The sequence below is a fragment of the Ceratotherium simum genome, chromosome 21 (assembly GCF_057802395.1).
Source record: "Ceratotherium simum simum isolate JZ-2026a chromosome 21, ASM5780239v1, whole genome shotgun sequence".
Classification (NCBI taxonomy): domain Eukaryota; kingdom Metazoa; phylum Chordata; class Mammalia; order Perissodactyla; family Rhinocerotidae; genus Ceratotherium; species Ceratotherium simum.
In genome coordinates, this window is record NC_141920.1 from 4,292,919 (window position 1) to 4,308,983 (window position 16,065).

Below are 16,065 nucleotides of genomic sequence, written 5' to 3' on the forward strand. Positions count from 1 at the left end.
CACAGGCTGCCCAGCCTCTCAAGCCTAAATATGCATCCCGAATCAGAGAAATGACTCCTGGGTGAGTCGACCCACAATAGACCACAGTAGACCCACAATAAGCCAGAGTTTGGCCAGGACTCCGTTTATGATCAGGGACTCATATCCCTCCCCTCTGAGAAGGAAACCATGATAAGGCTTCTCTGTTCTGAGCATCAACTTAAATGCTGATAAAACATAATAATTGAAGGGTTTTCTAGAGTGCCACTGACTGATGCTACAGCAGGGGACACTGACAAAGTAAGCAGCTTGTTATGAAGCAAGTGCCTAGGCTGGGGGATAAAATTAATGCTTCATATTCTCAGTGTTCCATGCTGTGCCAGATTCTCCCAGCCAACGTCCCTCTCTGGATGTCTGCCATCGAACTCTGGGCAGCGCCCTATGCTGGTGGTCTAAAATGTAACCAGCAAGTTTGGAACAAGAGATTTATGTGCTCAGGGCTTGGAAAATTGGAGGCAAAGGTATTTTCCAACCCTGGAGGGAAAAAGGACCCAGCTAGCCAGTTGGGATCAGGTCAGAGGCATAGAAGGAGGCAACTGTTGATTGGGAACAGGGGTTGCTAAAACATTGTGGAAGATATGAACATCAAAAGATGTAGCATTCTCTTTTCTCAGAGAAAGAACACAGCTAACCACTTATACCTTTTCAGGCTGTTAAACCCAATATTTTTCTCCCTGCATGAAAGACAAATGAAATTGTTTTTGTGATTATCTCTGAAGAGGAAAGGAAAAATGAGAGCAAAGCTTGACAACCAGAAGGCCCTTCAAATTGGGCTCTAGCTACAGACACGTGGTACCTGCAATGACTCTTCCCAGGAGCTCCTAATCTCAGGGTTGGCTGTTTGATTACAGAGCCGGGCTGCTGGAATGCACCAGACAGTTACAATTGCTGCAAAATCAGCTCTCAGAATGACAGCTCACACACTCCATGTGTGTTTGACAAAGCCTATTATTTAGATAAACCGAGCATCCTTGTAGTTCTGGTTCTTAAACCAAGCCCTCCACTGCCTGGGGCCAAGTCCTCAAGATCTTATAATTAGCCACGAGATAAACGCAGTGAAAGTGACAGCCCAAGGTGGTGTTTTTTTTGTTTTTTTTCTTTCCATTTCCCTGTGGAATTCCATCTTCCTCCACCTTCCAGCACCAACCTCATACAGGGAGTTTTACCAGAGCTTCCCCACTCCCTTCTCTTTGAAAGCTGAGACTAATTTCTTTTTCCAGGCAAGCTTCTCAGGAAACTTCGCATTTGCCGTTATTAAAAGAAATGGAAATACACAGACATTTCATTTTCGTTTAATTGTCTTACAACCTGGTTAAATGCTATTGCCCGGGCTGCCTGTCAAAGGCCCCAGCAGTGGCCCCAGCCAACAGCGGCCCCAGCCAACAGCAGCCATCCTACCTGCACACAGGCCCGTACTGAACCGCCTGGGAAGAGACAAGCTCAGGGTCTGCTGTCTAATGTCTACTCTACCGTGCCACCCCTCACGAGCCCCTTCCCTCCGTCTGTGTGTCATTTTATGTCAGAATATATTACTACACTCAACAGTCGAGCTAAGCTGTTCTTTTTCAGTTTAATTACCAAGCTCAACTTACTGACCCCTTGTCTATTTTATTAAGATGTTGTTACAGATGATGACTAATTTGAGAGGGGAGAAATTCCAGTTTCCTGTTTAGCTGCTTTTGACTGAAGCCCTTCCCGGGGCGGTAACTGAAGTGCTGTGTGTCTTGTGCCCACCTGATCTGATGGAAGCATTCCAGCTTGAGGCTCACCTCCTGTTTTGTGGGCCAAGATAGAGCACCACCCTGGAAATACATTTATTATTTCTGTAAAAACATTGAGGAAACGGCTGGAATCAAGTCACTGCTATCAGAATCAAACTCATCACACCAGCTCCCTGGAAAAAGGGGTCGTCCCACTTTTGAAGGTAGGAGTAACTGGTTCTGCCCAGTTTTTGAAAGGAGACTGATTTGTTTGTGGACTCTCAGGAGTTTCTCTCTGTTTCTCCTTGTGGGATCCATGCTTCCATTTTGAGGATTATTTTATAACCACCTCAACCTTCTTCCCGACCCCCAGATCAAAGGAAGACACTCTGGACATAGTAAATATTATTAACTTTATAATCCATCCCTCGCAGGGCACTTGGGCTCCATTTTCACACTAATAAAGTTAGTGCGTGAAAATCCGATTAGGAGAGGGAGCAAATGAGATGTGTTTCATGAGGTGAGTCTGTGATGGTCCATTTCAGCCGGGAATAATTGCATCTTCCGGTGCATCTTCAAATAGTTTACCAAAATCTATTCATTTACACAGAAGGCAGGAGGCAGGCATGATTGCTTTTATTTCTCCAATTAAGAAACTGGAAAACCTGATGCAGGGCTCTAGGGAGCTTGTGCACTGTGGATTTCTATTTTCTTTTTGGTGCCTCTGTTTCAGGAAGCGGGTGGAAGAAGGACGAGGCAGCATGAAGGAAACTGAATAGACACGCACAGAAGTTCTGTTGAAATTTCTACCCCATGTGACTTCAGAGAACTTTCTCTGGGGCATTGGAGTAGCTGTCCATTGGGGAGAAACCTGGCATCCTTCGGGGTTTTCTGGGTCCATGGAGAATTCTCTGAGCCCACGCTTCTCCCTCCTTCTCCCTCATCAGCTCCATCTCTCTGAGTCTCGCCCCCTCCCAGCTCCTCACCTGTCTCTCCTGATATCCTGCTTTGCACTTGCCTGAACCTCTTCTCTACTAGTCCTCCTCCACCCAACGTGGCCCTGTGGCGGCTAACAGAGTAGACGCTCAATAAACATCCACCAAACACAGCTGAGCTGGTAAAGCAAAAGAGGTTAGCTTCTTCCAGCCCGGCGGCCAGCCTGCATCCAGAGCAGGAAGAGGCTGGAGTCTGTTCACCCCTAATCCATATTTCAATACACTTGGCCTAAGGTTAGAGTTTAAGCTTCCATTAAAAAAACAAATTGGTTGTTTGCTTGCCTAAAATAGAGCCAAAAGACACTAACTAATGAACCCTCAGTAGGGACAATCCTCCCTCCGGCAAAGAGGGAACGAAGCGAAGACGCCTGGCTTCACTTATCAGCAAATCTGTACTCTTGATGCCTGGGGTCCACACCTCCCCTCCTCCTAGTTTTCTAGCATATTATTTTGTTTATTATGATTTACTAGGTATGGCTGAGTGGAAAAATGGTGCCAGATTAAAGCTGTTTCTCAACCTTGGGCCAGATAACTCTCCCTTGTGCGGGCTGTCCTGTGCATTGTTCACCAGCATCTCTGCCCCCACCCCCCCAAAATCCCCCAGACATCAATAGCACCCCTCCCTTGGTTGTGACAACCCAAAATGTCTCCAGACATTGTCAAATGTCCCCGGACTGAGGATGAGGACAAAATCATCCCGGTTGAGGAACACTATAATGGAGACAGCTAAAATGCCAAGGAATTAAAGCTTCCAATTAATTTGGGCTGTTCACTTAGAGTTGACAAATGTCCACAAACAGCAAAGCACATTCACTGTGCTTCCATTCACATCTCTATTCTCAGGACCAATCATCTATTTAATTAAATCCTTCTGGCTTCATCAGACTCACTGGCGACACCAAAGTATTGAGGAAACCCTGACAACCTGGGGGTGAGGTAGGAGGCCTGGGACACTCAGCCAGCCCTGGGGAGCTGAGCCCACGCCTCACTCACTAGCCGCTGTTTGATGATTGCCGAGCGGAAGGCTCAACAGAAAGCTCTTGTATCTGAGCAAATCCACCCGAGTTGTGGCTCTGGTTCAAGGAAAGAAGGAGCATTGGGCCACGAAGTGGGACCCTACCACTCAGCGAACAACACAAACCCAGGCAAATCCCTTCACCGTCCACACTTCCGTTTCCCTGTTCCCCAAACGGAGCTGTCACTCCTACTATTTGGTGTCTCCCACATGGTTATGACCAGGCTCTCTGTGGATTATTTACATGAAAGCACCTTGAGGAATAGAACACTTTGAGCAAATGAAAGGCTTTTTATTCTTTGTCTGGGTCCCATCCTTCGCAGCCCCTGGAAGGTTACCAGACTCTGCAGATGGCATTTCCTGTTTAATCAGCGAGAACTCTGTTTCAGACAGCTTAATGGTCTATTAGTAAGGAAGGTGTCGCATTGCAGAAGAGAGTTTATCCTCTGCCACTATTGACATCTCACAGAGGACTGACTCGGGAAACATTGCCCAACACAAATCTTCATAGCTCGATTTTAAAGCAATTTTTATGCATTGAACTTATTGGCATGGTTTAGAGAAAGGAAATATGGAGCTTAAGCTTTGTATTTATTTAAATAAGGCAATTCTTAGGAAAATGAGTTCACTCTGAGCCCTTTGAAAAAAAGGCACCAACCCCATTAAGTCCGAATTAGTTGTATGTGCGAGCAAGGATATTTCTCCTGAACTGTTTATTGGTCTCATTGCTCTAAAATGCAATAGGGCAGAGGTTCTCAAACTTGAGCATGCATCAGAACCCTCTGGAAGGCTTGTCAAAACCCACATGGCTGGGCCTCACCCCAGAGTTTCTGATTCAGTAGGTCTGGGGTGGGGCCAGAGAATGTGCATTTCTAACAAGTTCCCAGGGGATGCTGATGCTGCTGGTTCGGGTACCACACTTTGAGAACTGTGGGAATGGAGCTAAGATGAAGCAAAAAGATTTCCAGGTAGCATTGACGTTGGTGTCCTGTCCACATCTCCTTAGCACGCACTTCTCCACCTGAAGACTGTCACAGCATCTCCTGCGACTCTCCACTGCAGGGGCGCACTAGGCCTGCAAAGGATGCATGGACTGCTGGAGAGTTAATGCCCCTGGAAGCAGCCCTTCGTCAATGCAGGCAGGATGGTGGTGGATAAATACCCCAGGTTCCCTAGTCCTTGGATAGGAGCATTCTGCGCTGTGGTCTGCACCAGTCCTGTGACTCCAAGTGTGGTCCCAGCACCAGTGCCGGCTGGTTTCCTGAGCTGTTTGTTACCAGTCTGTGATGGGCCAAGTACTGAAACTGAGCATGAGTGTTTAGAAACTTTTATAGCAATCTGATACTTTAATTTTATGACTGTTGAAGCTAATAATAAAAAAATGAGGCTTATACTTTGTATGTCTTTGTTCACATTTTTATTGTATTTTACAAAAATGTCAATCCTCCATGGTTTGGCAACACAAAGAATTCTGCACCACAGAAAGTTTGAAAAGCACTGTTTTGCACCGTCTCTAAGCAGACCAGCAGGCCGTGCCTCTGCTGCCCATGGCAGGGACCTGTTCATCCGAGGACCTGCTATTGGCCTCCTTCCCTTCCCTGTCTCTCTTCCCACTCTCCTCTGGGTATTTCCTGAGACTCCCTCACAAATCCTTGCTTGCCCTCCATCCTTATCTCAGGGTCTGCTTCTGGGGAAACCCAAACCAAGACACTTAACTGATGTGATTTCCTGAAATTCTTTAAAATGAAACTCACTCTCTCTCTTTAAACATTAAAATATACTTATTGGGAGATTTTACATATTCAGGGACCCAGCTTCTCTTTGAAAACAAGAACATGTAACAACATGAGACCTGCTTTTCCACCTGGCAGCAAGCAGCTGTCACTGAGCTCCTTTGGACGGAATGTTCCAGTTTTGCCGCATCCTCCATCATTCCCTATTATTTCCCCGAAGCTATTTTCCTTGCCAATTATCATTTAGTTGCAGGGTATTTTTCTCAAATTAGATAAATATTTCCCTTTATCATGGTTTCCATCAAAAATGGGTACAGATAAATCAAGAGCACTGAATGTTTTGAGTAAAAAATTAGAGAAAACACATTTCTATGAAGGAATGAAGAGTATTCCAGTGCATTTCACACGTGGACAAAGACTTTCACCCCCAGCTCTGGCCTCTGGCCACTTTGAATTTGCGATCTTGTGGCCTAGAACTAAGATTTCATCTTCCACCTTCAGGGGATAAGCAGGTCAAATACGTGGTAGATATTTTGAGGGATGCCACCAAGACTGAGCACAGCCAATTTTGGGTGAAATTGGGAAGTGTGTGGGATGTGTGGATGAGAGAACCTCCTTGTCTTAGAGGACAGAACAGACCAGCATCTCCTCAAGTCCCTTCGCCTCTGATGAGGCTCAGACCAGAAGACAGGGCTCCTCATTTGAAGGCCCATCATGTTGCCTTGGACCCTCAACTAGATCACAAATGGCCTTCTTAGATCCAGTGGCCCCCTTGTCATATGGAGACAGGAACAATATCCTCACTGGCTATGGAACAAAGTGAGTTATTTTACAGAACATTTTTCTGTGACCTTTCCAAAGTTGGTTATTATTGTCAGGAAGTAAGTAAAAAACATATACTTCCACACATCCGTTGCCCCCTTCCACCATGGTGACCTTAAGAGATTATTACACATTCTAGTGACAGCCTCATTGCTCGAAATGCTGTCACTTTTCCCTCAGAATTGTGCTGTACAGGAACCTGCTTGGGTTTTTATTTGTTCCTTTTGCTCTTCTTTGTTCTTAGTATTTTATTTATCATAAAGACACAGTTTTAAGCCAAACAAGGGAGAAGTCCTTCCCTCAGAATCCTATGACCCTGGGACAATACCTATTTTCCTTTTTCTCACTGTAGAGGGTACCTACAGTTTTTGGTTCTCGGGTTTTCTCCTACATTATCTCCTAAATGTTTCTGTATATCTGGACAGAGTTTATGATGTCCTTGTGTGGGGTCCTGGTCACAGGAGTTCCCGCAGGCCTGGTCAGAGGCATTTAGGCTGTTTTCGAGTTTATGTGCTTGTTTATTTATTCAGCTATGATTCTTAATGCTCTTAAACGTCTTCATACAGTCAGCATTTTTTCCTTCTTAGATAATCTTTCCTTTGGATAAATAACCAGGAGAAAGAGGACCCCAGGATCAAAGGACATGTGCTTTTGCAGACAGGGAAATCAGCCTCAGGACTTGGGGACTTGCTTCATAGTGCAGAATCTTATCTCAGAGCGTTATCTTCCCAGCTTATCACTAACTTGTTTTGGCTCCAATGACTTACTTCTAAAAATCCAACTCTCCCTCACAGAATGTAAATATGACACTATAAAGGAGATTTTAAAATTCTGCCAAGGCCTCTGGTTCCCGAAAGGAAGGGAGGCATTCAGAGAAGGAGGCTCAGGCTCCCTGGACCTGAAGTTGGGGTGCATTTCTCAAGAAGCCCCACCACGGCCCTTCTCACTGCCCACCCACGCCCACTCCCACACCTCTGCCTACAAGGCCACGGCCACCTGTCCTATAGCAAGGTGGGCTCTGACATTGAAATATAAATAGAAACCTCGTTCATCTTTACGTTTCCCATTCCCAATCACACCAGTGATCACACCCCCAAATCAACATTAAAACAACAGAAGGGCCGGCCCCGTGGCTTAGCGGTTAAGTGCACGCTCTCCGCTGCTGGTGGCCCGGGTTCGGATCCCGGGCACACACCGACGCACCACTTCTCCCACCATGCTGAGGCCGCGTCCCATATACTGCAACTAGAAGGATGTGCAACTATGACATACAACTATCTACTGGGGCTTTTGGGGGCAAAACAAAAAAAAAACAAAAAAAAAAAACAACAGAAGACTCCAGAAACCCAACTCTTGCTGCAGTAAAAGCCTGGAAATTACATTTTATGTAATTAAGAAGACAGCATTTTAAATATAATTCTATCAATTCAGCTAAATGCTCTCAAACTATAAGATTCACTCTCTGAAACAAAGGAATATGTCTTTCTAATCAATATAATTATATTTTTAAGTGAAACTTTTAGAGTACCCTTTCCATGAGGCATGCCAATTGTTTCCAAATGCTTGATTAGGTTATTAATCTCCTTTCCCTCCTTAGCAATGCACTTCAAGAGGCTACTTTATATCAAGTTCACATTAATGAAACAATTAAGATAATTAAGATAATCTATCATTTCAAAAATATATGATTCTGGATCCCTGAAAGCTTCTCGTAAAAGACCCAAGGATCTCAGTGCAGAGATGGACCATCAGAATAGAATTATGTTTTATGCATTATTTGAAGGACTCAGATATTCTTTCAACTTGGGGTGTTTTTTTGCCAGAGTTATTTAAAATAGTTTACCTTTTATTTCTCCCTTTAAGATTTTCTGGATTCCGAAGGACCTGAAGAATCTCCAAGAGAAGTTGGGAAATTAAAGAAGAAAATCTTTCTGAGATAAAATACTGCTGCAAACGTACCTAGGAATTCCTAGTGCTAGGAATCAGGATGGCGGATCCCTGGGTGGGACCTGAGAAGCTGCACCAGAGAACCTTCTGGGGGATGGAAATGTCTAACACCTTACACGGATTCATCCACACATAAAAATCATTGGTTAAGGTTTTGAGCTTTGCCATTTGCATGTCATACCTTAATTTAAAAGGCCAGATAAATTATAATTAAGAGAAAAAAAGGAAATGCTGCCACAAAATCATCTGCTGGAGAAACAGGGATGGAATATATTGTACATGGGGCAGACATGGAGGGACAGGCCAGGTCTGGGAGCCAGATTCTGTCATCAGGTCCAGCTACACAATTGGTGGGCTCAGTGCAATGAAAACGCAGCCCTCTTGTTCAACAATTGTTAAGAATTTCAAGATGGTGGCAGCTCAGAATTAAACCAAGTACAAGTTCTTCCGAGTGCAGGGCCCTGCACTCGCCTAGGAAGCCTGCCCCGCTGTGATCCGTCCCTATGGCCAAGAAGGGAATGGCTGGATTTCTTAGGTGTTGTTTTTTTTCTTCCATTTTTAATTTCAGCCTAATATAATTGAGTGTTGCCATGGTTAGTCATTGCTGCAATTTGTGCCCCTATTAAATGCAAATTAACCTGCTTACGGAGTAATCCCTTGGTTTTCAAGGACCTGCGGGGGTCCGTCTATGTTGCGGGAGGAGTGGGGCAGGGAGTCACTCAACTAGTGCTGAGTTTCTAACTTCTGCTGCTGCCCTGGCTCAGACCACTCCTGACTTCCTGGTGCTTCAGCCATAACACACATGAGCCGCAGGCTTTGAGAAACAGGTCACTTAAGTGTCTCCAGATTCTTCCTGGGACCTGCTGTTGACATTCTTCTTTGTCATAGAGCTGCTTTCGCAAACGGCCAGATCTGCAGGGCCCCTTTCTGTGGCAGGACATGATAGAGATGCCCCCAGGGACCCTGAGAACTTCCCTTCTCCATGTGGTTTCTCGTCCTCATCTCTAGTCTCCACAGCAGCATTCCTAAGGGGAGTAAAATCCTCAGAGAGATACTAAGGACATACTTTTCACTCCTCTGGGACTTGGAACTCTCTGGAATGCAGGGGAGGGGTTGGCCAACACTTACCTGTCCAAGCAGGAGAGAAGTGGTTAGAGATGGCTCTAGCTGCCACGGCCCTGAGACCACAGCCAGGTGCCAGTGCTCCCTCAGCTCCCTGCCCTGGCTCTCACGTCACCGCTTCTTCAGTTTCTCAAACCCACTTCCAGCCTCTTGGCTGTTGCCCATCTGTTCCCTCTACCCAGACCACTTCTCTCCTGTGCCTCCAACTCCGCTCCTCTTGCCTGATTAATTCCTCCCGCAGGGAGATCGTGTCTTGTGATGGCCCGAAAGGCAGGTACTGCCAGCACCCCACCAGGGCACCCTCCCCCTCCGCACACACCACACAGCGTTGCTTACTTGTTCTGGTTGCCAGCCCCCGGTGGGCAGTTGGTTCCATGACAGCAGAGACCTATCTTGCTCCACATCATCCAGCATCTACCACTGCAAGGGACGGTTGCTCTATAAATATCAGAGAGTGACTGATGAATGAGTCAGCTACTTAAGTGTCTCCGGTCAGGCGTCTCCATTTACTAATTGGGGAAAGGGCTCCTGTGGATGCAAAGATTAGGTTTACAGATGATTAGGGGTTTGCAGGAGGCATAGGATGTAGATAGAAAATAATTCTAAAGTTTTTCAGCATTCCTTCATGGTTTGATCCCTCTCAATTCCAAAGGGTTCTTGAAAAGTGGACCTCGGGGTCACCTTGTAATTATAAAAACAAGGAAGAACTGAATTTCCTAACTCCAGAGATGACAGCTGAGTTCTTTGGAGGCACATTAAGTGTTGTTCTACTCAAGGGAAGTGGACCATGTGGGAAGAGCACGAGCCGTGGCCCCAGACAGGCTGCAGCCGTTCGGTCCAGAAGCACTAACTGAGCACCTAGTCTGGAATGCTCAGCCAAGGGCAGTGCATGGGTCTGAGCAAAGGAGCTGAGTATGATCCTCAGTGTTGAACGACAGGGGTTCAAACATCTCCTCCAGGGCCTGTGACTCCGTCTCTCCCTGCAGATGTTAGTGCTGAGTGCCCCCATCCCCTCCGCTGACGCTTCGGACACAGCGGTCCAGGCAGCGGTGTCCCTCGGAACCATGCTGGGCAGCAGAGCAACTCCTGCTCTTTCCTGGAATGGGCTCAGACTCAGCTAATTCACTTTGTGGGGCCTTCATCCATGCTGACTCAGGGGACCACAACTGAATTACGTTTCCTCTGGAGACTGACAATACGTTGTTTCCAGGGAAAAACTCCAACTCAGTCAGCGAGCCATCCGGGAGGGTTTACTGAGCAACTACTAGGAGTCCCTGAGCCCTGGGCCAGGTGGCTGGTGCTGCTCTGAGCCTCCCCAGAGCACAGACGGCTTCAACTGAGATTTTTTGCTGCAAAAATCTTTGGAAAGATTTTGATAATCTGGCTTTTTCAGTTATTTGGAATTTTACTCACAAAAAAATCACAAATTACCTTAACTTGTCCTTGCAATTTTCTCATGATGTTTTGTTTTATATTTTAAGACACACTGGATTTGCTCATTTGTTCTGGTGACAAGCTTTATTATGAGGGAAGCAACTTGCAGCTGCCTTGCTGCAGTAATGTAAACTTTTAGGTACGTAATCAAACATTCATTCACCCCACTTTTGCTGCTCTCTGTTTACCTTCTAGGGGACTTGGAGGAAAGGAGGTAGGCCTGCGGGGAATGCCTGTGGGGTCTGAGGGATAAATGGCAGATCTAAGGATAAGACCCAGGCAACAGGAAGGACCAATCAGAGAAGGCGCCCAGACTTGGCCCATCGAGTCCCTCTTGCCAGCATTCAGGGGCCAGTTCAAAGGCTGGAGACCCTTGACCTGACTCCAACCTGTCAAGGATCCTATCGATGTCCTTCTGGGCCCCCAACAGCCACGAAGGCCAACCCCGGGTCCCCACTCTACTGTTCCTCAGGCTGGAGCGAATTGTACAGAGAGAAACTAAAAAGTCAAAGCAAAACAGGAAAAACGCTTCTGTCTTTTCTCATCTGACCCTTTAGCCAAAGCAGCTAATAGGAATTATAAAACAATATAAGGATTTAATAATTAGATCCAGGACACATGTGGTCTTCATTATTATAATGATTACTTTTCAGTAATATGAGGAAAAACATGAATCTTAAAGTAATTCTCAATAATTAAGTTAAGGTCAACCTTCCCCTAAAGAGCTGTGGCTTTGCTTTGGGAGGGACTTATGCGAAATCCTGATAATACAGTAATAGGTATTCAGAACAGCCCAGGAAGACCATGCACTTTTCAACAGGAACCAGGGTGGTATGCTTCATTTTTTTTGTTTTGAGAAAGAGAAATACAACTGAGTTGCCGAATATGTTAATTTTATTAAAACCTAGCTGTGGCTGAGCAGGTCAGAACCTGTAAGCATTTTCCATTATCCCCTCCGTGTGGAGAGCTTTGTGATTCGTTCACATTTCAGCTGCATTGGGGTATCGGACTGTCCATTCATTCTTAGGTTCCATGAAGCTAAATTAGTTTAATTTAGCCAGAGCTTAAATGAGAAAACGTACCCCATTCTCCCCAGTAAAGGGCAGCAGAGACAGAGAAAAGACTCGCTCCCTCTCACTCTGCCCCCTTCAGTCCAATCTCCACCCTAAAACGGAAATCAGACTCCTCGGAGGAGCCCCACTCACCGATGCCAAGACCACCCGGTCACCCTGACCCAGGCCTGCCCACCTGCCCAGCTTCGTTACTCCTCTCCCTCCCTCCAGACCTCTGGCCATCCTTCTGTCTCAGAGGGCCTTGCTCCCTCCTGCTGCTGGACCTTTGCACTAGCTGTTCCCTCCACCTGCCTGAGACACGTCCTCCTCTCATGGCTGCCCGCCTTCCTCTGGTCAGCCAGGTCTCAGCTCCAAAGCCACATCCTCCTCAGGGTGCCTTCCTCGACCAACCTGCCAAAAGCACCCCATCACTCCCTCACGTCACCCTGTGTTCTTTCAGTTGAGCCCCTGGCCACTGCCTATACTTTCCTTTTATTTCTTCCACCGTCTTCCCCCACTGACACAGAAACTCCACAAAGGTCTTGTCTCCTTGGTCAAGGCCATTTCCCCAGCGTGAGGACGGTGCTGGGTGCAGAGGAGACGTTCCACGTACTAGTGGATAGAGTCACCGCAGGACGTGGAGGCCCACTGTGCAAGAGAAGACACCCTCATGCACAAAGGGGACTGTCTTTAAGGTCAGGGTCGAGGGTGTTGCTGTCCCAGGACCCTGGCACAAGGAGGGTGCGCAGTGCCCAGAGCCCAGGGGAAAGCTGCAGCCGCAGGGGAGGGCTGCGGCGCAGGGCCTCTGGGAGGAGAGGCGCAGGGCTGCGGCCTGCGGTCAGCAGGCGGGCACGGCGGAACAGTTCCCCGACCTCACCTTCAGAGCTCTGGCCCCGGTGTCCCAAATCTTTGCCCTGTCCCTACGAGGTGGACACTGTGATCATCCCTCTTCCCATACGAGGAACTGTGCCTTGGAGAAGTTGAGTACCTTTCAAGGCTGCTACGCTAGCAAGTAGCAGAGATGGGACCTGAGCCCTGGTTTATGTCTGACCTGAGTCCCTTCTCCTAAAGTCTTCTCAGGGGGATTGGGCGGGCGGTTGGGACAGGCCAGGGAGACGGTGTGGGGAGCTGGAGTCTGGGAGCTCATGGACAGGTTAGAAGTAGGGCCAACACTTTGGGCCTTGAAAGGGTGGGTCCAACAGGCCACAACCCCCCACTTTGCAGCCAGGCCAGACAACCCTGAGACCACGGGACTCTAAGGCTGCAGAGAGTCTTGGGAGAGGCACTCGTCCAGGCCTGTTGACTGTGAGCCACACTTACAGGATAAAGGGGCCCTTCCTGCTCCCGTCTCCAAGCCAGCTGCTCAGCCTCTCCAGATCCTTCTTTGCTCTCTGTCCAGGCCTTTCAGCAGCTGGCAGCCCACCCAGCCCACCTGCCACAACTGCAGTGATCATGTGCCACGTCCAAGGTCATCTGACTTTCGAGAAATCTAAGGACAAAGGCTGGGGCCCCTGGCCCTCTCCCAGCCCCCTGACCCCTCAGCCCAGCAGGCAGAGGCCCCCAGAGGTGCCTGATCTCCTCAAGGTCACCAAGTTCTTTGCTGCACAGCCCGGCCAAGAGCAGAGGGCTTACCGGCCAGGCACGCCCTGCCAAGTCACAAAGACTTGACTGTATGTATTCCAGACAGAGGAGGAAGAAATTCAGGTTTTTCCACTCTCACAAAGTACTGTGGATTATTTGCAAGAAGTCTGGGAAATTCCAGAAGTCTGTTTTCAAAAGACGCCCACTTGGCTGCCCAGCGTTTTGTGAATAATTCCTCATTCAGGTATGGAAGAGGATGTATTCTGCTGAAATTTCCAGACCCCATGCTCAACTTCTTGGGTGGAAAGAGCCAGAGGTGGAATGTCTGTAGACCCCAAATCCTGCTGCCTGTCCATTGGCCCTCAAGTTGCCCACAACCTCCCCTGGGAGCAGGACCCATGCTTTCCAAGTCACCTGCCCAAATCCAGCACCTGGCTTTACTTGGCCTCCGTCAGAGTCCTGGCATATGTTTTCCATTACTTTAATTCCAATTCTTCTCAACTTCGTCAGCCCCCCTTCCACTCCCCCCTATAATGTGCCTTGGCCCCTACATGTAAACTCTGCGATCAAATCGAAATTCCAATTCATGGACGTAAATTGTCCGTGTGATTTAAGTGGGACAAGGCCCCTGGCTGGTTATTTTTCCTGGATTCCTAGACGGGCTTATTTACATGTTGGAAGGCACTGGCTGCATAATTGGGCTGTTACTCTTGGATGAGTCTATACATTGCTTCTGTGTTGAGGGAAAATAAAACAGGACCATGAGGGGAAAATTGGTGCCTGGATTAAGTGGATTTGTTGATTGTACCTAGAAACTATTTATAAAGATATAGAAGGGAATTCATAAAATATACAAGCATAAGAAAACCTGAAACTGAAATCCTTTCTCCCCAAATAATTCAGACTAAAACGGAGGATAATACATTGAATATTTAAGATGATAACTATTGTAGATCATTTGAAACATATAATTATAATGTCACTCTCAGAGTTTTATAATGTAGATGTAATGATTCCATTCCTAAAACTTTTTTTGTTCTTTTATGAAATAATTTGTATTTAAAACATTTTAAATACAGAAGAGTTCCAAGACTAATAAAACAAACACCTGTGAACCCTCAACTAAAATTTGACAGCTGTTAACATTTCTTCGTATTGCTCCAAAAATTTTTTAACTATAGAAATGGAATTTTAGGATCAAAAAATTTTATGTTACTTATTCCCTATCTTTGGACTCCCACTCAGAGACAACCTCTGCCATGAACTTAAATATCTTTCCAATCAAATATCTATATATGAAATATTTGGGATATATGTATATGTTTATATTTATATATATCCCAAAATAATGTAGAGCAAGGGAGAGGAAATTTTTCCTGTAAATGGCCTGCTAATAAACATTTTTGGCTTGGCGGACCACATGGTCTCCATTGCAGCTACTCAGCTCTGCCATCATAATGTGAAAGCAGCCACAGGCTGTATGTAAACCAATGGGCATGGATGTGTGCCAATAAAACTTTATTTACAAAAACAGGTGGTGGGTGGGACTTTGCCAAGTCCTGTTATACAGTATTATGTTGTGTGTGTATTTAAATATATATCAATGGAGCTGTATTTTGTTCATTTTAACTGCTAATTAGAACTCTATCCTGTGCACTCTCTTGTTTTATTTAGCCAGTTTTCTACTGATAGGCATCTATATTTCCATTAGTATTTTTTTTTTTTTTTTTTGTGAGGCGATCAGCCCTGTGCTAACATCTGCCAATCCTCCTCTTTTTTTGCTGAGGAAGACGGCCCTGGGCTAACATCTGTGCCCATCTTCCTCCTCTTTATATGGGACGCCGCCACAGCATGGCCTGCCAAGCAGTGCGTCGGTGCGCGCCCGGGATCCGAACAAGCGAACCCCGGGCCGCCGCAGCGGAGCGCGCGCACTTAACCGCTTGCGCCACCGGGCCGACCCCTCCATTAGTATTTTTTTAAAGACCTTCCACATAATCAAACAGGCCAGCTGGATTTGACATAGTCTAGTTGGCCTCTTGAATTGTTCAGTGTGAATTCAAGCTTTGGAGGCGATGGTGGCAATATGATTAGACTGTGCTCTGCTGTGGACACTTTTGCATAGTGCCCACCAAGTTCCCGCAAGAACTAAAACATACCCCCTTCAATTATCCAGACAATTCTTTCAGTCTCCTTTTTCCATTTGCCATGAAGACTTGGGAGAGCGCTTGCCCCAAATAGATGGGTGCTGGCAGAGAAGAGGGGTCACACACTCAGACACCTAGAAAGGGCAGGCCAGAGATGTGGCCAGAGGCCAGGTCCTAAATGAGGGACGTGGGCTGGGGGTGGCTGTGCCAATTGGGAAGCACACGTCCCACCTAGTCCAGTCTAAGTGGCAGCACCACATGGGAACACAGCAATTGTTGCCAGATCTTCTAACCCTTTAAGAGAAGTTGTGTACGTGGGCGGCAACATGAATCCCCCCAATTTTCAAATGCAATAAATTCAATGGAAGGAAGGGAGGAAGGTAGGTAGGAGGAGAGAGAGGGAGTGAGGAAGGGACCACTCTGGCATGCCATGGAACAGATCTGGCCCCAGTTTTCAACCTCCAGAGGAGAATAGGGACAA